Source organism: Haliotis rubra, unplaced genomic scaffold, assembly GCF_003918875.1.
Source record: "Haliotis rubra isolate DU_JTF1 unplaced genomic scaffold, ASM391887v1 Scf1612, whole genome shotgun sequence".
NCBI classification, from domain to species: domain Eukaryota; kingdom Metazoa; phylum Mollusca; class Gastropoda; order Lepetellida; family Haliotidae; genus Haliotis; species Haliotis rubra.
Genome location: NW_025765573.1, coordinates 109095 through 133871, shown reverse-complemented (window position 1 = coordinate 133871; position 24777 = coordinate 109095). Strand labels below are relative to the sequence as shown.

The 24777-nt window shown below is 43.1% G+C and overlaps 1 pseudogene; it reads right to left on the bottom strand.

Moving 5' to 3' along the window:
- Window positions 1–8806: 8806 nt before the first annotated feature.
- On the bottom strand, window positions 8807–17515 carry LOC124271582 (annotated as a pseudogene).
- Window positions 17516–24777: the final 7262 nt, after the last annotated feature.

Genomic DNA, 24777 nt, shown 5'->3' with positions numbered 1-24777 from the left:
CGTCGTTCACGTTTATTTACCTACCGCGCACGATCACGTCGAATACGCCCTTCACTGGAAATCCGCTTCAAATGCCAAACTCCCGCAAAGATCCTCAGTCCAATAATACGCTGTTTACGCTAAATACAACACATGCCGGCAACATTTGAGCCATCGACCGCCAGCACCGCCGTGCCTCGCCCAGGTCGAAGCTGCTATGAGCGCAAAGATGACAAATATATACCAACCGCCGTGTCGACATTACCTGAATTGAGCTCTGCATAATCTAATGCCACGCCCACTTCATTCAGAAGACCACGATCAACAGGCGAATGCATATCATCCTCAAAACGCTATTTAGCCTTACATCTTTACCATACAGTACAAAATTATTTGGAACGAAAGAATTGAATAGATACCTGTCGCCGAAGCCGAACAATGCCATGGCAGTTTATCGTTGTTCGACTACGTGCCATAAACGGAATCACCCGCCGATACGGCGGCACATCCCGCAACAAAGCCCGTCGGTTGCAGAGCCGATGGGGAAATGATTGTTTCGTCATGCTCTTCGTTCATGCCGTCATGTTGATTGTCCATTTGCTGCGAAAACGCAATAGCCTTATCAATGAAGCGTTAATATTGCAGCATGTGCTTCATGTCAGCGCCGTTCGTCTTGATTATCGGGACACTTCCGACATAAACGCCGGATACACTTTGACAAACATAATATGTTCAACAGCGATGATGGTGAGCAGCACCATAAACCAGACCAATGAAAGCGATGTTGCGCACCAGCTAAGCATATTTTTGAATGGCGACAGATATTCTGCACCGACCGATCGACCGAGCACGCCGCTTAGCAATATCTGTTAATATCACGCAGTAGACACGCCGGGTTAACATGGTGCCGGAAGCTAATTTCCAGCCATCGCCCGATGATACCAGTGATTATCAAAAGCAGACTGCAGCAGGCCGGTGTGGTCAGTCACGGGTAGCCAGGAAATGCAGCCTAACAATTTATCAGTAATTCTGAAGCACCAGGTGAATAACTACGTCATTGCAGTGCTTATGATGGGTTTCACCCGTCACGTGCTTTGAATTTCCGGTGTCGTTACGATAGTGATCCATAAAGATCATTTTCCGGAATAATATTGATGACGATTATTAGAATGTTTATTATTTGCTTTATCGATATCGAAGGATAATTCCAGATGGTATTTTCAGCCCTTTCGGCAGTTAAAATAATTACGCGAGTTTGCGTTCATCCTCAGAAGAATCCGAATCAGCCACAATCATCGAAGTGGAAGTAGATCGAAGAATAAGGGGATTTCCGTCGATGTTGAAAGCGATAATGACTTCGTTTGTTGATGATGTTTATCGTTCAAACAACAGATCGAATTAGTGAATTATTATTCTTTGTCGACGAAGTTTGAAACCGGAAATCCTTTTCGAATATTTCGGTATCATCGATATCGACGATGTGCTGAATAAAAGAGATTCAAGTTCGAAGCCCCTCATTTTTCGTAGTTTCGGCTTTCTTCTGTCCTTTTCGTAAAGATTTTGATATCGTTGATTTTGTTTATCTTTGTATCGGTTTAGAGGGTTTCATTTCATCCGGTCGGTATCGTCGTCATTATTATCTTCGCCGGGCCATTAGTGATGTTCGATAATCGAAGAGATCATGGTTCTGACCATTGAAAGTGCCAATCCGCCGTATAAACAGGTGAGACGCAGAATATGCGCATTTCTGTTATGTTTCAATGATGGCGATATTTGAATCAATCGAATAGATCATAAACTCGAGTTAGTCGATTTGATGCAAAGTCGCAACAGTATCGAACTCCGCCAGTTCCGTCGTCATCGCAGTATCAATAATGCGTTTGGTTTTACGAAAGCGATCATCGCGTCGTTAGTTTGATCTTTCCATCCCCGCAACCATCAAAGAAGAGGCCGCGAAAACCGAATCATTTCAGTTCTCATTATCAGCTTCCGGCTTCAAAACGCACGAGTCATATCCAACGACGTCGAAGATCGTCGTCTCCAGTCGCCATCAAACAGAGAAATCGTCCGCAGGTCATCGCGAACGTCCCATCATTATCTTTGAACAGATCCGCAGCCCATGTCATAATAGATGTCATCATAACGCAAAGCCAATCAGTAACAACATCGTCGAAACATCCGTCCTCCATTCATAGCAGATATAATGATCGTCATCATGATATCCACGATCAAACGTCTCACGCCAGATCAACAAACTTCGGTCGCATCCGCCAAATTACCGAAAGGCCGAACAGAGAATCCGACGTCAGTTCACCGCACGCAATGGCATTCGTTGTTTTATCGCCCAACCGCGTCAATCAACACGATTACATCGTTATCATCGCACCAGTTTATCCAGACGCCTGTCGTCAATTCGCCATTTTCCACCCATTACGACGTATGCCATCAGCCCATTAATTTGTGATGATTAACGACCACAACAGTTCAAACCGTATTCGAATCATTTGCTTCGAGAAACACCAGTCATCTTCCAGCCGCCAAACTCGCGTCATATGACAGTACGCAGCCGTTACATAATGGCAATAACCGTTCAGAGGAGAAAGGTGACTTTATCATCATTATCGTTCGTGACGATCATCATATACGGTCGCGATACATCACTACGAAATTCCAGTCGGGATAAACGCCATCAGTGATCATATTGACTTCGAACCAGCGGATTTTACCGATTAAATTGAAGATTGTTCATCGAATACTGTCTTCATACGCAGTCGAACAGAACATCAGTGACTTCCGTTAACTGATGGAGGTGGTTGTTACGCAGCGTCGTCAGCGAATGAAACAAAATATGTCGTAGGGAGCCGTTCTGGCGATATGTATATGTCAATCCGCCGATACCACAGCCATGAACATCAAAATAGCGACGGTGATAGCGCCATGCAGTTGAATAGCGAACGACGTTCTACCGTCGATGCCAGCGGGACTGACGAGAATTTCGACGGACGAACCGTGTTCGTCAGGTGAAACAGTTCAGTCTTCTGTTCATGGCTGAAGGTTATTTGTTTTCGGGATCGTGGCGATGTTAGCAGTTTTCGTACGACATTTTGACCGCGATCCGGTGTTTAAAACGCCAGCAATCATTTCGTTGATACCTGAATTTCGACGTCGTCGCAGATATCAATATTCACGATAGTTGATCACTGGTTAGCCAGACCGATTATTCATTAAATTGCCGCCATATTGTTGAAGGAGTGCGGTAAACATCCGCGAACATCAACAACGTTATGAATATGAATCGGTATTATCGGCAGTCGGTTGATGCTGATTAACGCTGTTAAACATTTATGATGAAGCGACAGTAACGATGATATACGGCGAATTTTTCATGTCATATTGATAATAGAAGATTAATAAAGCCCCGAATGATCCAGCTTTTGTCTCCCTATTGTTTATCCACTATTATCACGGCGTTCACTGTTACCAGATGTTCCAGCCGGTCGATAACCGAAGATTGTCTTTTGAAGATAATGTTGATCGTAGTATCTACTAAACACATCAGGTTTTCGATTTCTGTTATGAATCCGTATAAGAGTTAAACATTAACCCTGATTGGCAGCAGCCAGTCGAATAACATGTTGTTATTAAATCTAGCCTGAAGTTCAAAACTAAATCAGGTTACATATTTCCTAACATTTATAATATCAATAACATTATCAATATTTTCTTTTGAAGCAAATGCGTAATTCGATTCAGTCGTTTGGACTTTCAACAAGGAATATAGTAAAACTCAGCAGTTGTGTTGCGTGTTTTATTAATGCATTAGTATGAACCACAATTCCATTAATGTCAGCGAGCAGATCGAGCGATGGTTTGTTTGTTGTTTGGCCACGCCCAACCGGCAACATCCGCCAACGATCCGCAAACAACGAGTCCTGAATCATATCGTAACCGAAACACGGTTAATCTATTCACCTGAAACCGTGACGTTTAATCAACCAGTCACGATCATTTGATCCCATTCATTATTTATAATCGAACATCCATTCCCGACCGTCACCGCGAGCGATACCGACACATCCGATGCCAATTTAATCCCGTCCCCGTCGTCAGCACGAGTCAGTTCGCCACGCGAAGGGCGGTTCATCACCAGGCGAGAAGAACAAACACGCAGCGTCAGCATTGACGAACAACGCAGTGATCAGCAGTGTCCACGCCAACCCAAAGCGTCATTTTAAAACAGTGAACACGACCGCATCACATCAATCAAAACCCGAACAAAAGAACGCAAAACTTTATCGCAGGCCGGCCCGATCGCTAATCAGTCAAAATAAAACAACGTCCAGGTACAACCCCAGTCATCGCTATCATCCATTCGATTCTTCACCGACCATACGCAGAATCCGAAACCGCCCACAGTCGTCCATCATCGTCAACAATCAACGTTTTAATCAACCTATTTGCCAACGCCAAACATTGCCGTTTGTCCCATCCACCACCAATCAAAACAGCAGCCGCCATCGCGACGCTCGGTGAGCAGCGTCAATAACATACCAGCCCGACCAGCCGCGTCGCCGCACGTGACCGTGAAAGCGATCTTCACGTTCAATAAAGGAACTTCGTCACCGGTTCGCAGCCGGTCCTCGCTAATGCCAGTCGTCGCCGAGCCGAAGTTGACGACCGCAAATCGAAGCGGGCAGCCGAGCGATCGGTCTGACCGATCGCGTTATCGGCTGGAAACAGACGCCGCCTCAGCCACCAGCCATCGTTGGTGACCAAGAAAGCGAAGCCACCGGTGAAACACCGGCGTTCATTTCATCAATACCGTGACGTACCCAAAACAAAATGGTCGCTTCGCCGTTCACCGATTTTCATCATCCGGAAAGTTTACACAGCATCGTCTTCGTCGCCTTATCGACGCCGTCGCTGCGACATACCTGCCGCGAACTGAAACTATAAACGCCAATCAATACTGGACTTATGATTTAACCAAAACAATACTTAAAGTTCACTTTCTGTAACACGTGTGACATCATATCCATATTCAGCGTCCGTAAACACGTGTTATCAGAACGTCAGCGAGCGAGTGAAGTGAGTGAGTTTGATTTATGCCGCTGCAATATTCAGCAATAATTAGTGGGGATCACCAATAATATTGCGTCAGCGGGGATTTGAACTCGCTGGCGTACCATTCGTTAACTTCTGGTCGTCACAAATTACCTGTTTCTTGAAGATGCGAAGGGCAAAATAGTTCAGTTATTTTATGAATGGTTCTCTCGAAAATTGGTTGAAGATGTGGTGCCGTTTGTTGAGGTCAACGCTCAAATATATGATGGTCGGTTTTCGCTAGGCCAGCAGTTTGTCAGGTGTTAAGTAAAACATTGCATATTTTGCAGTGTTAGAATTGGTTAAAATCGTTGATGACCGGTTCAGTTATAAATTTATCAATCATCGAAAGAAAATGTAATAAGCAAGACAAAATTTTCCCGGTTATGTTTCAGTTATCGCACAAAATAATAAAACATGTAAGTCTTCGCTTTTTTAAAATGCACAAATGCATTTGTTAAATATCTAAAGCGATGACTATACCTTCTGAATTAAGATAGCTCAATCATGACTGGAATGGCTTTTGTAGTGATGCAACAGACATAACCAACCTCGAAAAAATGTGCCATTAATGAACAAGTGTCTCCAAATTGCTTGTGCTCGACATGACGATAAGCTTATTGTGACACCTCGATTACTAGTCAGGACCACCACCAATAAGTTTTACCCCAGTACGTCGTTGCTTCATTCAAGCTTCAGCGCCTCGTCCGCCATTAAAGCCTCGCCACGAGTGTCAATCTCATTTTCCCGTCTCGTGCCTCATAGCCCAGGGCGCCATAGAGGCCTTCGGTAGTGATGACTTCATGACAACAGGGAGGACTACGGTGGTTCGCGCAACTCAGGGCTCTCCAGTTCGCCTGGCCGGAAACAGGTGTTTGTAAAGCCATATTCAAACAGAAAGCGTAATCGCCTGCAACATGTTCCCAGTAGCACAATCGCAACGAATGTTATTGGCGAGTACCAGCATAACGATTCTGTTCCAGGTCCATCATCTGCGTCGTCAGCAGTTCCCAATCAAAGCGTTCACGGTCGAAAGAACGCGCCTGGGTGAGTCATCACCAGCGTACGAATTCGCCATCGAACAGTCAGGCTTCGCGACAGCAACATGCTCAGTTCGAAAAGTCTGCGTTGCAGCCATCGCGTCAATCACCCAGGTAAAGACCCAGTCAACCGTTCAGCAGCATAAAACGTCGAATACGCAAAGCCAGTGAAAAGCAGCAATCATCACGCCCGGTGACCTCAACGACAAAACAAAAGCATACAGTGAAAAGAGTTGTATCTGAACGATCCGCCATCAGCGCACGGGGTAGGCACGTCCAGCCGCAAACGAACACCAAACACCAACCTTTCGCCCAAAAACGGCATTTGTCAGTACTTATTCAGGGCGACCAATCACTATTCCGGCGTCCACCGTTCACGTTCTTCGGCACCAGCATTGCTCATCGATCGTCCCTCAAGACAACGTCACACGAAACGCCATAGCCATACGCCCGCCCGTCGCAACATCGCCGCAACACCAACACCAGAAACGGTCATCGTGTCACGACTAACCCGGTCCATGTGCTCTGTTTAAACCTTCAGTCACCGCCGCGACGCTCGTTAACTTCGCCATCACAGCAGACCCTGTCGCGCCGCTTAATTTCCAGCCGCCATTCGGACCACAGCCACCCAGTTAGTCGTCTCGATTTCCGCCAGCAAACACCAGGCCGCATTACTTCAGACGACATACAGAACAAGCCGAACGTTCTTTCAGACTGCACCACGACTTCGCGGTCATTCCCTTCAGCCGGTTTCGAGCAACATATGGCAAAACCCGGAGTGCCTGGCGATCACCGGCAACAGCATGCCATAAAATTCCTCGGTAATACATGGCCATGAGCAACATGGCTGGAGCAAACCTCATGACTGTTGTTCCTCTCGGGTGTGTTACAACCTTCCGGCACAGCCCCGAGTAACATGGCCGAGCACCTCAGCATGGCCAGCAAATTCCTCGGCAACATTACAATTCCCTTCCCGGCAACATGGTTACAGCCCTTCCCGCAACAGCAGCGGTTACAGCCTCCTCCGCAACACCGACAGCCATGTTCCTCTCAGCAACATGGCCACTCCTCCTTCACATGGCCACCTCGAGTAACATATGCCATAAAATCACCGCCACAGCCCTTCCCGGTAACACATACACCTCCTCAGGCAATGGCCATTCCTCCAGTAACATGGTTTCACTCCTTCCAGTGTCAAGTGGTCATGTACCAGTAATATATGGTTATAAATTCCTTCAGTAATATGTTTTTTTACTCCTTCAAATATATGAGCCATTCCTCGGAAAATATATGAAAATATAAAATTCTATGTTATTTCAGTAATATAGTATTACTTCAGTATATTACCTTCAGTAATATATATTATAGCCTTTATAAATATATATTATAATTTCTTCCGTAAATATATAGCCATATTTATCGAAGGAACATAGCCATATATTTACGGAAGGAACATAGCCATATATTTATCATATTTACTGAAGGAACAAAGCCATATATTTACTGAAGGAACAAAGCCATATATTTACTGAAGGAACAAAGCCATATATTTATTGAAGGAACATAGCCATATATTTACTGAAGGAACAAAGCCATATATTTACTGAAGGAACAAAGCTATATTTACTGAAGTGGAACATAGCTTAGTTATATTTACTGAAGGAACATAGCCATATATTTACTACAAACAAAGCCATATATTTACTGAAGGAACAAAGCTATATATTTACTGGAGGAAATATAGCTATATATTTACTGAAAGACCATAGCCATATATTTACTGAAGGAACATAGCTATATACTAATGAAGGAACATAGCCATATATTTACTCAAGGAACATAGCCATATATTTACGGAAGGAACATAGCCATATATTTACTGAAGGAACATATTACATATTTATCGGAATGAACATACTATACATTTACGCAGCCGAACATACTACATTTACGGAAGCCGAACATAGCCATACATTTACGGAAGGAACATACTTCATATTTAATGAACATACACACCGAAATGCATACTACATTTACCTCGGCGAACATACACCGAAACACAGCCATTATCACCGTAATGAACATAGTCATATTTACCTCAAGGAACATACCATTTACTCAAGGAACATGTTTCACATTTTACCGAAGGAAACATTGTTCAGTTACATTTACCGAAGGAACATATCATACATTTACCCGCCGAACATAAGCCAATACATTTACCCATGTTTCATACATTTTACCGAATGAACATCACCGGTTCACTGGAACCCACATCACCGACCCAGCTGCAGTCCCGATCCGAAGAACCGTCCAACGATCTACCTAAAACCCGTCCATTAAAACAACGCAGCCTTGAAGCATCGACCCTACGCGAACCCGTTATCACTGCCAGACTGCATTTATCATCAATGTCAAGATAGCACCAACCAACAACTCCAGAACCAAAACCAAGCACAAACCACTTGTACGTCCATAGCCATTAGCGTGATGAAAAGATAAATGGCGGCTGCGATTCCTCATGGCCCGCAGGGTTAAAGGTCCGCTCGTCAACATAATATTATCCTGGACTGAATCCCACATGGGCACAATGTGAAGCCCATTTCAGTGATATTACCGTAATATTGCAAACAAGCGGCGTAAAACCAACCCTCGATTCTATATCCATTTCGAGCATATGACAGCTATCTGAAAGGACAATCGATGGCCAGTTCTGGAGTTACCATGAAATCAGCATCAGACGAATAGGCCACCGTCGCATGGTGGGAATACACCCCTGTCACGTCATGCAATAACAACATTTTAAAGTTTGCATATAACGGATACCACAGCTCCAGGACGCAGGCTCTACCCTGATACGCTAACACCTGATACACGCTGTCATTAAGGAGGATCCGTTCGTACAATCCTTCTTTTCCCCTTTACACCTTATATACTTTGGTTTGTGCTGAAAGTCTAGACTGTGTGTTCTTTCTTTTCACTTTCACTTTCTTTTTATGTAGTATTGTTTTATGCTTGCTACTAGACGAGTTGACTCTAGACGCAATTACTGTGCTTTTACCTCAGTGAGTGAGCACTGATACAACCACAACACCAAGATTTTTCAAGATTCTTGAAACATATTCACACTTCGTCGTGCTACTAACAATATAACCTAATTCAATGCCATTCAGCATTTTATTTCATTATTAATACAAATCAATGTTATGTCTCAACCATGATACTTTGTGCAGGAACTGCTGGCAACTCCCTTAACTTTTACAAGATGAGTAGGACTCTGAACAGAATGTTTTAATCTAGTTATATACCTAATTACTCATAATAACTTTGGTTCATTGCAGCGGCTTGCTATATCTACTAGAACATAACACGAAAATAATAAGTGGGCAGATTGCACTTTCATGATGTTTAGGAACTCTGGCTACACAAAACACCTGAGACTTACCAGCCAGAAGCAGACTGGAAACCTGGTTGTAGTCGCAGGCCAATTCGTTGACGTAGTCCTCCTGTTGTCCTGTAGGAGCTCATCACTACCAGGCTCTCTACTCATGGCGCCCCATAAGGGTATAAATGGGACCGGAAGAGTGTAAGCTGACCTCTGAGGTGGAGCTTGAATGTTTGGACAGGAGCTGAAGGAGGAATGAAGGTACGGACACTCTATATACGACGTACATAAATATGGAAAGTAAAACTTAGTATTAGTGGTATCCCATTATTTTGAAATAATCAGTACGGTCGTACGATCAACGATCAAGCACCGATCATGTTTTCATAATCGAACACAAACAATTTGGAACACTTGGTTTCATTAACAACATTCTTTTCGGAAAGGTTGGTTATGTCTGTTGAGACTACAAGTACTACAAGCCCATTCCAAGCCTATGATTGAACTTATCTCAGTCCTGCGGTACCCCATGTCTCAACATTATATCAATCCCTTGGAAAGATGAACGGTAAACGCATTTTGCATCGTTCCATGAAACTGCCTTTTGCATTTTACCAACGTTCACAACCAGAATTCCTGATGTCTCGCCAACCATCTTCTCTCGACGATCGACTGTCGTAATGAACCAGTCAACTGTATATTCAACCACCCCGAACACCGCAAATGACACATAAACACCGAACACCCACAGACCACCGAAATGCCATCATGCATATCTGAACGCCGTTCCTGACCCCAATGACAAGCACCCCATTCCCTACCACCTTCAGAGGCCATCTCATAAAATCTCTCACCGTTCCTTTCGTCCCTTCAACAATGTCTCCTCAAAAGAAGAAACCAAATCTACCAACCGATGTCACTGATCACACGAGGCTAAGGCAGCTCCAGTGGCAAATCGTCATTCGTCACGAAATAATCTCGGGTTCAAACTCACCTGGGCACAAATGCGGTCTACTTCTGGCGTCCCCCACGATTGCCGGAATATCGCTGCCAGCACAAAATCAAACTCACTCACCACCACCACCATTTTACACGACCTCTGATAAACCACGTGCTTCGTTGGACAGACACATAGGTTATTACACCAATCACACGTATTTTTAGAAAGTGGAACTGTAGCTACTGTCTTGCTTAAATCCGCATAAAGTCAAGAGCATTGTTGCTGAAAGACATAGCTTCAAGTTGCAGCAGAATTATGGAATACACCTTTGACAGCGTCCGAATAAGGTTGCAGCAGCAAGCATATGTCTGACCGCAAACTTCCCGGATGTGCAAAAGAATGTAGTGACAATAGCAACAAACATTAATTTTAGTTTTTAAAGACATCCACGAGTTATTGTTAAAAACGGGAATTCTTAAGAAAAGTTTCACCACAGTGAAAAACAACTTCACGCAGATCTGTGATGAGGACTCCTGGGGTATTTGGAGTCGGGTTTCCATCTGGTAGCTGATGCCACACTTGTTGTCCCCGAGGATGAAGTTGATCTGCCTAACTGCCCACTTCCTGTAGGTTGCAGTGTCAATACCAGCATCAGCAGCCAACAGCGCAACAAAGGCAGAGTTAGCTGCAGATACAAGTATTGACAGAGAGTGTCAAACGGATATACTTTGATGACCCAATGAAGATCACTTTCCTAGTCCAGTACAGCTTTGGCCATGTGCACAACTGATCAAATTTCATTATATTGATATAATTCACCTGCACTCTTTTTCTCTGGAAGCATCTGATAGCAGCTTCTCTATTTTTGAGTGAGTGAGTGAGTGAGCCTGGGTTTACTCTGCCTTTAAAGGCAATATTCCAGCAATATCACGGAGGAGGACAATTCACGACTGGCGAAAAGAAGCCATCAGTTGGTACTCTTTGCTGATTGGATGACTTAACTGTGTGGAGGACAACTTCTTGTTTACGGTATAGAGCGACGTTTTCACGTAGATTCCTACCACTATGATCAAGCTAGAAGAATCAAAATGTCGATCTGTGCAATATAAATACGGAGTCATACCACTAAAGTTGTTAGCTTTTGTATTTTTGGCTAATGCCTATCAAACAGCCTACAATAAAGTTTGCATTCTTTTATTCCAGGGAACGCAGTGGAGTACGTGTATCCTCAATGAAGCGCACCCTCGTGGTGATTTCCTGTTTTAAATAATACACTTTTAGAACTAGTATTAACGTTTTTCTCAACTCTGTCCTGGACTCCTTAAGTATATTTTGTCATACTGACTCCGTACATTTCTGTTGGAGCTCCACTGAATCTCTCCACGCTCATCCACATGGAGTGTAGGTGATGGAGCCACCAGGGAGCTGTAGCCCTCGAAGTAACTCCACCACTTCCGCTTTGTAGGCAGAGAGTCCTTGGTAGCCTCGGGTACAACAGCAGCTGAATACAGGGACAGGGGTCAGGTAAGCATGGATGTAATACAGATCAATAGATATATGTATTCATCAGTATCCACCTTCCTTCCATGAGACCCGTGAAGATCTGGGGTAGAATGGATATTCAGTTACTCATGCTTGTCGCAAGAGCAACCAATCGACCGGCATGTCAGGCCTGCTGACTTGGCTATCGGGTTACATGTGATCGTATCAATTTCGTAGACTTGATACTCGCGCTGCTGGATCACCAGGATTGTCTGGTCGAGACTCGATTATTTACAAGATCGTTGCTTATAGCTGGAACATTGCGAAGCGCGGCGTAAAAACTAAACTCACCGCTCGGCTCACTCGCTCAATCACCTTCCATGACATTTCTACGGAATATGGTCTAGCAATTTCCAATACGTTCCCTAAATTTTACAAACACAACTAGCTGGGTTTTACTATATATTATCCCTTATTTGAAGAAGTCAAAACGATACAATTCAGTTACACTGCTCTGTTTCCAGAAACAGTAATGAAATATGCTGTGAATATTATACATACATATTTAGGAAATATGTAGCCCTGATTTATTAGTTTTGGGGAACTGGAACAAAGAACACAACAACAACGTACGTTATTCATTTTGACACAAACAGCGCCAACCAAAGTTCAAACACGCCTAACCATCAATATCATTATCACCCTTTGTCTGAAATAACACCACGGATTTAAAGCCAACAAGTCCAGAGAAACCTGCGTGCTGCATATTGCCTTAGCAGATGTACCCGAAGTCAACATTGTCTTGGGCGTACATTTGTCTGCTCATGTTACTTTTGGAACATCCTGAGCAACAGCGAAACACGCAACGCATATTGATAAATGCAAGTGGACAAACCATGTAATAGGGACAAAAGCTCTGGATGGTCATTCAGGCTCTGTGTCTCCCCATTGTCAAATGTCGACATGAGAATTCGCCACGTGTATCACATCATTTACTGTCCTTCATCATAAATGACAAACGAAACTGGGTTATAGAAAGATATGTATTGACTGCCAGTAGCCTGCTTCAGTTCCTCTTCATAACGATGGTTGTTGTGTTTTGCTTGGATGTTGTTTAACGCCGCACTCTCAGCAATATTACAGCAATATGGCGGCGGTTTGTGAATAATCCGAGTCTGCACCTGATTAACCCAGTGATCAATATCGTGAATATTGATCTACGCAAGTGGAATGCGATGACATCTGTCAACCATGTCCAGAGAGCCTGATCGTCCGATGCTGTTAGTGCCTCTAACGACGAGAAATGGTTGCTGAAGGAAGATTTTTAAACCGGATCTTCACTGGTCAAAAATGTCGTACAGAAAACACACTCTTGTGAACATCACCACACAGTCAAAAGCAAAATTGCCCTTCAGCATGAACAAGACAAAGACTTGTTTCACCTGGCAAGCGACCTTCTTGTCGTCCCATCCCAGAGCCCACGCCCAGGCATTCTCGTGGAATCCCTTGGCATCGGCCAGGTAGGACTTGTCATTTGTTGCCTTGTATAGCCACATGGCGCCCTCACACATCTCGTCCTTGTCATCACTTGATCTGAAGTAAATGTTCATGAAAACTGTAGTATGTGGACACTACGGTATATACATATATAAGAGACAACTCCTGCAGCTTTATGTGACGGTAGCGGCCGATTAGAGTTGCGTTCGCGGATGACCTTGCATGTAACCCCCACCTCCGTAGTTAACAATGAACGTTGAAGTCACGGCTTTATGTGTTCTGTTCGGCTGCGGCCTTAGAAGTGTATAGTATTCAAATGAACAACATAAACTGTTTAATTTAATCGGGTAAACATAATCCGCTGGACCTTGATTCAAGTCAAATTGCCAAGTCACTTGATAACGTTTATCCCATTTGGAATTTATCATAAGTGATCTTATCGCAACCATATACCCTATAATGATCATCACAACATCCACAGAGCGATAATGTGTCCAAGTCACCTTCCTCCTCTACAAACGTAGTTGCCTACCATTGCAGCTCTGAGTGCCAACAACATACTGTATATGGCTTACAGAATTTGCGCTTTGGGGAAACACGAAGCATTCGTTACTTTCCAGCTGAAGAAGATGACTAGGTATTTCCTCAAAAGCAAAATGAAGAATTCAGAGCTTGGTTTGAACTGGTATGAAGTGTGCCATCGCACTCTAAATGTAGGCTATTAGCTTATATACATCAATATGCCATTCAGGTGCGAAGAAATACTTTACGTGTAACCTTAAACATCACAAGATCGCTAAACATACCTACGAGCATAATGGCACGTGTCTATGGATGAATATATCCATATGTTAGAATTGATATGCGTACGGTTAGAGCGTCACTCTGAAAATGACATGTACAAATACCATACGTACGAGTAGAACTGGCCGGCATCCGAGATACTCTGACTGTACTTTCAGGGTACTTCTTTCCGAACGCATAGATTTGCTTGGATGCAGCCAGAAGTTTATTTGCGTAGGCATGATCTAGCATGGGAAACATTTTGTCATGTCAGCAAGATATCCACTAATGACTGATCAGTATGTCATCTACTATAGGTAAAGAGGACAGATGTTTCAAACAACATATTGTTACAATTGTACTTTACGTGCTCTGTGCTATCTATTATAAGCTTCCACCATTTACAGATCTGACCAAAATATGGAAAAGAATGTAACACTCACGGACTGATACTGATAACCTTATACATTTCCTGGACGTATTTCTCACCTCTCTGTTTGAATGCCATATACCCAGCAGCTAGGAGGCAGCAATCTCTCCTGAGCAACATCTGATCCAGGTTTGCTTGGTGTGAGTTTGTAGAGCGGGTCTGGCCATCTTCATGTCCTCAGCACGGCCCCAGAAGTGGTGGTCGTCATTGCCTTCTCCCAACCTTTTTAAAACCAGAAACTAAATAATAGAACACAAAATAATATAGTGATCAGTGTGTTTACAACGTGTGTTGAATAGTTACTCACGATTATCTACCCAAACAGATTACACACGGGGTAAACATGGCGTCCTTCTATGCTACAACACGGGCCAATCACACTTTCGACATGCATCCATATTAACCCTGTATCTGGTAATACTGCGATAGCGGCAGACATACAAGCGAGTTATTTTTATTTGCAACTTTGCATCATCTATTGCTCAAGGTGCAGTTTATGATCTATTCCACATTGTTCAGCCAAACCCATCAGTACAAACCTGCTTTAGAATACACCTGGTATACTGCATCTCACCTGTGCATACAGCGTCTGACTGGATGGAATCCAGCACTTCAAGTAGTAGTCCAAGGGCCACTTGATCATGTCAAAGAATTTGTCTGTTTGTTTCGTTGTGGCATAGGCATCTTTCCACTGTAAGTAGCCCCACAGCAGGAGGGTGGAGGAGCTGGACATGGGCAAGCTGAACTTGACGTGGTCACCGGCTGGATGGAAGAGTAAGTACATTGGAAGCCCTCTAAACCGGCATGCATTGGGATCGGCAAAAATGGCGGTATAGAGGGCCTGCCAGTTAGAGAACCTTGTGGTTCAAAGTCTCTTTTACGAGGACACGGAAAAGTACCAGAGAGTCATAACTTACAGAAAAATAAGGAAGCTGAACCCAAAAGTCTCCTCACAACTTTTGAGGTAAATCCAGCATGCTCATTATACCAAGTGTCCAAACAACGTCAAGTGATTAAAATACGAAATGGTGTTCGAAAAGGACATTTCCGAGTTTCAAACTTCATTGACAAAGAATATAAATTCCCTATTTTAATTCGATCATTTTGACTTGGACAGTGTTTATGGGTTCTAAATACATGTATAACCAAACAGAGTCCAGAGAACTACTGACCATCATACCAGCCTCCGGTCAGATCCTCCCATTATCCCCTTGTCTCCCAGAGGGCGGAGTCACCTCGCCACTTGATGGGGTTGTTGGCTGGAAGTTTACCGGATCTCTGAGCGTCATAGAACAGGATGGACTTGCCAAGAGCCTCGCCATAGTTGTATCTTGCTGCCGAAGCTGCAGACGCTAGAGCTGCCAATACCAACACCAGCATGATGTCTGAGGAGAACAGAAAATACTATCTAGATTATCCTTCGGTAATGTTTCAATAAAAGCAAATAATAAACATTTCTAATAATCACGATAAAATCTACTTAAAACAGAGTATAATTCCGAGAGAAATGACATCAGCATGTGTCTATGAATCACTATCAAGTAGTAACGACACCAGGTGTTCAAGAAATACGTGAGCGGATTCTGCCCCACCGACAGAGCCCATCATAAACACTTGCAATGACGTGAGATTGTTTCACCTGAACAGGGACATCTGGCCTAAGTCACAAGGGGATTGTATCTGACATCACGTTGGTGGGAAACACGACTCACGTAACACCCGTATTTGTTACACAAAGCATACTGCGAGTGCAAACATTCTGAAATCACTGGATATCAAAGGATATCGGGGCGGTGGGGAAGCCTAGAGGTTAAAGCGTTGGCTCGGCACGCCGAAGACCCGGGTTCGAATCCCCACATGGGTACTATGTGTGAAGCCCATTTCTGGTGTCCCCTGCCGTGATGTTGCTGGAATATTGCTAAAAGCGGCGTAAAACCAAACTCAGTCAGTCAGTCAGTCAAAGGATATCACTGATACTCATTCCAAAATATGTGCAAAAACAGCGTTGCACCCAGCATCCACAACTTTCATTGGTCTGAGTTTTTATGGGTCACCATGCATAAATATCAACTTGTTGGACATATTATATATGTTTGTCAGGGGTGTAACATCAACGTTTACATATGTCATCAAGGTGTCCCACATTAATCCATATCTGTAGACGGATGGCCTTGAGGAGCCATGTAATAATGGCCACATGCTGCTAATGTCACCGCTATTTGTTGATAAGGTAATTGCGTTTTCCTTTAGCAAATGGACAATCAAAACATGACAACATGACCTGAAAACATGACAAACTATCATTTCCCATCAGCGATATCCTTACCTGTAACCCGGAGCTGTTGCAGGATGGCTACCACCTGCTACCATCCTTATCTGATAGTGGTTCATGAACACAAGCACATGAGAGAGTCGAATTATGCTGTCGATATTTGGTCAAATACCATAGCATTGTTCGTAAACATCTAACAACCGATATCTGTCGGAATACTGTTTAAATAATTTGCTTAATTTTCATATATTAAAGATCCTAAGAACCAAATAGGCTGTTTTGAGAGATGGTATTTCATTTGAGGCATATACAGGATGAAGATGTTCGATAACATACATTCACTTCTTAATCATGATCTCGGTGTCCTGTGATAGAAGTGACATGGCAAGCATGCGTGCCACAGAATAATTCGTATATCAGTCGTGAAAACCTAGCAGTTGAAACATATACTGTATACACAATCTTACCTCCTGCCTTCCGACCTGTGACAAGGCTACAATAGACACTGTAGTCGTCCCACCTCGCCTCAAATAGTTACCAAGCACCCGTCTTATCTTGTAAGCTACTTATCACTCACCAATAACAATGAAACACGTAGACCCAAGTCGCTTTACATAGGAACGTTTAAAAGTATCATACACATTTAGAACCGTTTGTAAAATTAAAAATGTTGAAGGATTTGCCACAGCGTGGGCGTGGCCAAACGTGAGTCTGTGTACACGGGACATGCCACAAATCATGTCAGCAATGTTTGGCAGCATGAGTGTCTTTGGTCCTCCCCACACTGAAGCAAATACACTCCCATTGGATCTGGAAAGGAACACTGACTGCACAGGAAGACATTGCCCGTGGTTAACAGTGGCATGTGTATTTCATTGATGATTGCATGCAGGCTCATAATGACTCAGTGAATTATGCCATTGGTACAATAACGAAGACCCATCAGAGCTGTGTAGGAGGGGCATGAATGTGGTGATATAATGTCAATGACAAAATTCATTATTTCCATAATTATTTTGATGTAGAGTAAAGCCGGGCCTTCCGAGTATTTGGGTGGGTGACCGTCATGGCTTGTGATAGCGTCTAGGGCTACCTATTGAAGCATATGCAGTGTTGTCTTGGCAAATGTAAGCAGTGCATGAGTATCCGGAATAGCTGTTGTCAGACTAAAAATCGAGTAAAAATGATCCATTGTAGCTCCACGAGTATAAACGAATTAATTACAGTAAAACATATTCTTCGGAAACAGAAATCTACGTTCCTAGTGTAAAACGCCGTTTGAGGGACAACAACCCGATGTGACGTTCCTTAGGAGTTTATCACATTGTCATTGTCATTGTACCCCAGTTGCGTAGATCGATGCTGATCACAGGATTGTCTGGTCCAGACTCGAATAATTACAGACCGCATCCATATAGGTGGAATATTGCTAAGTGCGGCGTAAAACAACAAACAAAACTCTTTTTGAAAAGGTTGTGATAATGGAAAGCGACAAAATTCATTCAAGACAGTTATACGATTCAGGTTGCAATGAAGATGTTAATGTATGTAAAGACCTATGCGTTTGGTGCAGGCTAAATATGCAACCAGCTAGGAATCGATAGCATTTTACTAGTGCTATAATCATTGAACATTAAGTGTTTTTCTAACCTTTGTAATTGTTGTTGTCTAATCCAAGTACGATTACCTTTCATTGTCTGGAAGTACATATATTAACCACCTCTTGGTATTGAAATGTGTTCACGAAAAGCTAGCGTATCCTGCCTAACCAGGCAGCCTGTAAAATAAATGCAAGTTGTTTTGTGGTAGTGCAATTCATTGTGAAACACTCTTTCTCTCGAATTGTAGGTCAGTGATGTGCTTGTTGCTGTATGTCGATAAGGGGGTCACGTGTAATCTGGAAGCTTCTTGAACAACATAGATCTACCAAGTATTGTCTAATCTAGCATGTTACATAATGTTCTGGAAAGACCTACACAAATTAAAGTGACAAGGACCCGCATGACATCAAGACGACTTGTCTATGAAGATGGTTACTTTTAACCTGGATAGCCAGCCTAGGAAGCTCGACCATTGGTGCTGCTAGAAGAATATGGATAGCCAGCCAAGGAAGCTCTACGATTGGTGCTGCTAGGAGAATATGGATAGCCAGCCTAGGAAGCTCGACCATTGGTGCTGCTAGGAGAATATGTATAGCCAGCCTAGGAAGCTCGACGATTGGTGCTGCTAGGAGAATATGGATAGCCAGCCTAGGAAGCTCGACGATTGGTGCTGCTAGGAGAATATGGATAGCCAGCCTAGGAAGCTCGACGATTGGTGCTGCTAGGAGAATATGGATAGCCAGCCTAGGAAGCTCGACCATTGGTGCTGCTAGGAGAATATGTATAGCCAGCCAAGGAAGCTCGACGATTGGTGCTGCTAGGAGAATATGGATAGCCAGCCTAGGAAGCTCGACGATTGGTGCTGCTAGGAGAATATGTATAGCCAGCCTAGGAAGCTCGACGATTGGTGCTGCTAGGAGAATATGGATAGCCAGCCTAGGAAGCTCGACGATTGGTGCTGCTAGGAGAATATGTATAGCCAGCCTAGGAAGCTCGACGATTGGTGCTGCTAGGAGAATATTGATAGCCAGCCTAGGAAGCTCGACGATTGGTGCTGCTAGGAGAATATGGATAGCCAGCCTAGGAAGCTCGACGATTGGTGCTGCTAGGAGAATATGTATAGCCAGCCTAGGAAGCTCGACGATTGGTGCTGCTAGGAGAATATGTATAGCCAGCCTAGGAAGCTCGACGATTGGTGCTGCTAGGAGAATATGGATAGCCAGCCTAGGAAGCTCGACGATTGGTGCTGCTAGGAGAATATGGATAGCCAGCCTAGGAAGCAAGCTTGACCATTGAACAGTTATTCCATTAAATAGTTATTCATTATTAAATACTGGTAAGAGAGGCAACCATTTGGTTGAGAAGCTTCAAAGTATTATTATTTCTTCTGGAAATGAATATTTCAGTGGTGAATATGTCTTTCAACATTCTTAGAAGAGCAAGTACATGTATAAACATATCTCTTGAAGCAGAAAGTTAAAGGATTTAGTAATGGATTCATATATCTAAAATACCAAATCCAAATCAAACTTTTGTCAAATACTTTCCCGAATTCCTGAATACTTTCCTTGAATCTGTATAGACAAGCTAGTTTGTTCTTCCATTGTGACTGTGTTGCAGTAATATATGGCGCATAAGACATGAGGTGCGACCTCATGTCCAGTCACGCCATTCCGTAATGAACATATATTGCTGTACCTGCAGGGTACTCTAAAGAAATTTTTATGTGTGGTTCTTGTTTTCCCCAGCATGTTGAAGCACAATCAAATTTTGATCCCTCAAGTGATCTTGGCCCTTGAAATATGCTTACCGGGTTGGAATAGGTGAAGGTCCTCATATGTTTTCTGGCTTGTGAAGGACTATGTTTATAATCCTTTTGGTCTTGGCCTCATGTTAATTCTAGGAGATGGGTTTGTTAGTGAATGTTTTATCATTTGGTTTGGGCTTTGGGAGTTTGTGAGGCTGCTATGGGTAATTTAATAGAAATGGACAAAATGAAAAGAGTTCATAATGATAACGTCACAATCAGCACTATTCCAGCTATTTGTCTAATCATCATGATAAAGGTAAACATGACAGCCGGGTGATAAATTCCTAGCGTTATCGGCACTCCCCGGTCAACTACGACTGCTACGGGCCATATGTTTTTTATCAGAAAGTTATGTAACTGACTATGTTGTGCTAACACTAGGCCATCGTAAAATGATACAGCTTTGACATGCCAATAAAACTAGAAAGAAATGGAATGTTTCTATTTAGAGTATTGCCACTATTGGTCCTGCACTTAATGTATCAGTCTGAGATACGGCTGAGAATTGTAATGAAAATTTTTAATAACTTTCTGCTTTTTCTAGACTAAGCTGACTAAGATAATCAATTCTGAAGAGAAATTAGTACAAATCATTTATCATCTTCTTCAAGCTTCGAGATTCTTTTAAGAGTTTGTTCACTTGTGTATGGTTATATCTGGCCGTGCAGATTGAGCGTGTCATGATGTAGATATAGGTGACACCATGTGAAACAACATCCCTATGCTATTGATCCGATCAGCTTGAAACCTCCACGAAGGAAGGTCAATAGATGTTGAACCAAACAATAGTTCCTCCGGTATTTTTGTGTGTAAGCATGATGGTAGTTATAAATACTTTTCAGACATGGAACTTGTGATCGTTCTTTCTCAAACTGATTCTTTCCAAGAATCGATGACGTCACGATCAGTCACGTTAAGTACATCAGAACGTTTAACCTAATGAAAGGGTATTGGCAAATTCCACTGACGGATGATTCCAAGCCTTTGTGAGTCCAGATGTACTTTATCAATATAAATGTAGGCCATATGTGCCATAGACAGGTCAGATCTGTTCATGCAGTGGTGATAGCTAGTTCACCTAGCCCACTTTCCCAGTACGAAAAAGAATTGATGAGATTCCTGGAATATAGTTACTGAAATAACTGAAAGGACATATCCATTACATGTACTGAAATAAGGTAGCCTTTTGCATTTACTGATGGAACGTTGTCCATCATTTACTGCAGACACATTGCCGTACTTAATGTACTAAGTCTTATATACTGAGTCAAAAAAGAAACTTCACATTCTTTCTTCAGGGCACTATAAAAGAACAAGAGATGGTAAGATGGTGACATTGTTATTATTTCATTGCTGAGATGTGTGTGATGTACTCGATACACTGACAGTGCCATAATCAGTTCCATTAGACTACACCGCCGTTCCAAAACATGGGTATACAGAATGTCAAGTCACAAGAATAAAAATGCGAAATTTCTCAGTTCAATATCGTGTATTGCCGCCCTGCGCATTCACCACTGCCAAACATCGTCTCCTCATCGACTGCCTGATGCTTGTCAACACGTGGTTGGGGATTCTGCGCCAAGTTCCTGCAAATTCTGAGGTTGGTTCCTAAGACCACGAAGCCTCCTCCCAAGTGCATCCCAAACGTGCTCTATTGGATTAAGGTCAATGGATCTCGATGGCCAGTCCATGACGTTGATTCCAGCGTTTTCAAGGAAATTTCGTGTCAACATCGCGGTATGCGGCCGAGCATTATCATGCTGGAACTGTCGACCTGGGCCATGAGCCGCCATGAAAGGAACGAGTTCAGGGGTGAGCACCAGTAAGCAGCAGCTGTGAGGTTTCCACGGATGACCAGAAGTCGGGAACGGTTGTTCCCACAGAAAGCACCCCCACACCATGCAACTTCCGCCCCAATCTGTCGGACTTCCTGTACACAACATTGGGCATACCGTTCACGACGTCGTCTCCAGACTCTATGCCTGCTGTCCGCGAATCTGAGGGTAAACCTGGATTCATCGCTAAAGACGACTCGATTCCAGTCTCTCTGGGTCCATCGGAGGTGACGTTGGGCCCACAGCAGACGTTGACGTTGATGAAACGGCGTCAATATTGGCCCACGATATGGACGTCGAGAATGGGGATTGGCAGCCCGCAACCGTTTTCGAATGGTCTGTGAGGACAGTCGTCATCTAAACATCTCAGCCCTGGTTTGTGTAGCCGGCAGAAATCTGTCACGTAGGTGACGTAGGACGATTTGACGGTCTTCTGCTCGTGACCTTGGGCGATCAGAAGTGGTGCCAGTTTGTTGTAGACGAACTTGCAAGTCATACACAGTATGACGGCTGCATCCCGTTGCTCTTGCGACGTCAATAACTGATCTTCCCGCTTGCAACATGCCAACGGCACGTTCACGTCGCACATTTGACAATCGTGGCATTTCAAGTACCGTTAGAACTGTGGTTTAAATGTGTTTTTTTCAATTCTTGAGACCAATGCAAAGACGTGCATATGAAGAAAACTTCGATGCAAAGATTTGCACGACGAATGGATGGGTTTGAGTGGGTTTTGCTAACGTTTTTCTAGAGTCGAAGGATAGGGATACCATTTCGGATACATAGATGTATCATCAGAGACAAATAATTCATTATGTTTCAAATTACATTTTGTGAAGTTTCTTTTTTGATATTTTGATTTTTTTGTATATTTACAGCAGGGAACAGAACTGGATTTTTTAGGAGTGGGTGCCACATACTCATTATGTACATGTTCACAATACGCCTTTGTTTTAGAGAAATCAGATATCAAATTTCTGAGCATATGCTGCAGAAAATGGCTTCAAAACAATAACGTTATGATGTCTACCTTGAAGGACTATAGCATACAAGCAAACTTGAAATGTTACAGAAGTTTAGTGTTGTTTGCTAACAAGAACAGCCTTTTAAAACCAAACCTTGAAGGCACCTGAGAACTTTAATGAGATGGACGTTTGATGATGTGTGTGTGCGCGTGCGTGCGTGCGTGCGTGCTTGCGTGCGTGTGAAGCTGATTTCAAAAGCATCACGGTTACCAGACCTCTGTCGGAGATTGGTACTCGCATCGTAAATACGGCACTCTCATCTCCAGTATAATACCATTTCACATCAAAGGTCTTTGTCCTGTCTACCCAAGTCTCAGCTAAGATACATAGCGCCCACATATGCTATGAAGCTCCTCTATAGGCCGCAATAGAGGATATCTTTTGTCACACTTTCGTGCACCCGTTACGATTATTACGCATGAAAACTTATATGTATCACGTCTTTGTACTTAAACCTACAATGCGCACTATTTTCGTTATCGAAATAGCCATATTTGCAAAGCCATCAAACATCTCAGTTTATCTCGCATGTGAGCGGCGCCATTTTGAATCGGGATTCCCTTACTGAAATAGTAATACACGTCAGCGCTATGTAACTCATGTATGTGAGCGCTATTGCTCAGCTATTGTCTGGAAATGAAGTACGAGTGGACGGAGGAAACATGGTCCTATATAGTGCCACTCTTGGGCCAGCGTATATTAGCGTGGGTTCGCACAGTGATTAAAAAGACGGTAGAACATGTACGCTCAGCGCTCACCACTCGCGTTCCTGTTACTGAACACGCCTTTCGAACCGATTCTCAGAAACCAGTCGGCTTTTCGATAAATTCCAGTAAAACCTAATGGTTGCTACCGAAATGGAATGGATTTTCCGATTCTGCAATTCAAAATTATGCACTGAACTAGTACAAGTGTTCTTTGCTATGTGTAAAATTGTTTTGAATTGAAAGTGTATCAGTTAATTAACGTTTCTCTATCAGTGTATGTGTTGACAAATTAGGGATTTATAGAAAACTCGATTTCCGCATTGTTTTTAGCAACCCACACCTGTCTTAAGAGGCGACAAAAGGGATCAATTGGTCTACCTCACTGATTTGGTTGACTCATGTTGTGAAATACACAATGCCATTTTAGAAGGGATTACACTTTTTCAGTAAAGTACAGATTCTAGTACTTTTGGGGGGGTTGAGTCCCTCCGGGATTCGAACCCACACCCTCAGAGTCAGGGACCTAATCGCCAGCACACAAAGTCAGACGCCTAAACTCAACCCCCTAAAAGTACTAGAATCTGTACTTTACTGAGAAAGTGTAATCCCAAATATAACATATGTTGACTCATGTTGTTGATCTCTGGATTGTCTGGTCCAGGCTCGATTATTGCCATAAAACTGGAATATTGCTGAGTGCGGCGTAATACAACTAACAACAAACAGATACAAGACATAAAGCAAACATAACTCGCAGGTACAATAGCAAATGTTTACCAGAACCTATGAAATAAGCTTTTCATGTGATCTTTCGTGCCTTTACGTCATTAATTTTTTCAAATTTATACCGATCGACCATAACTTAACAACAGTACATGGACAATT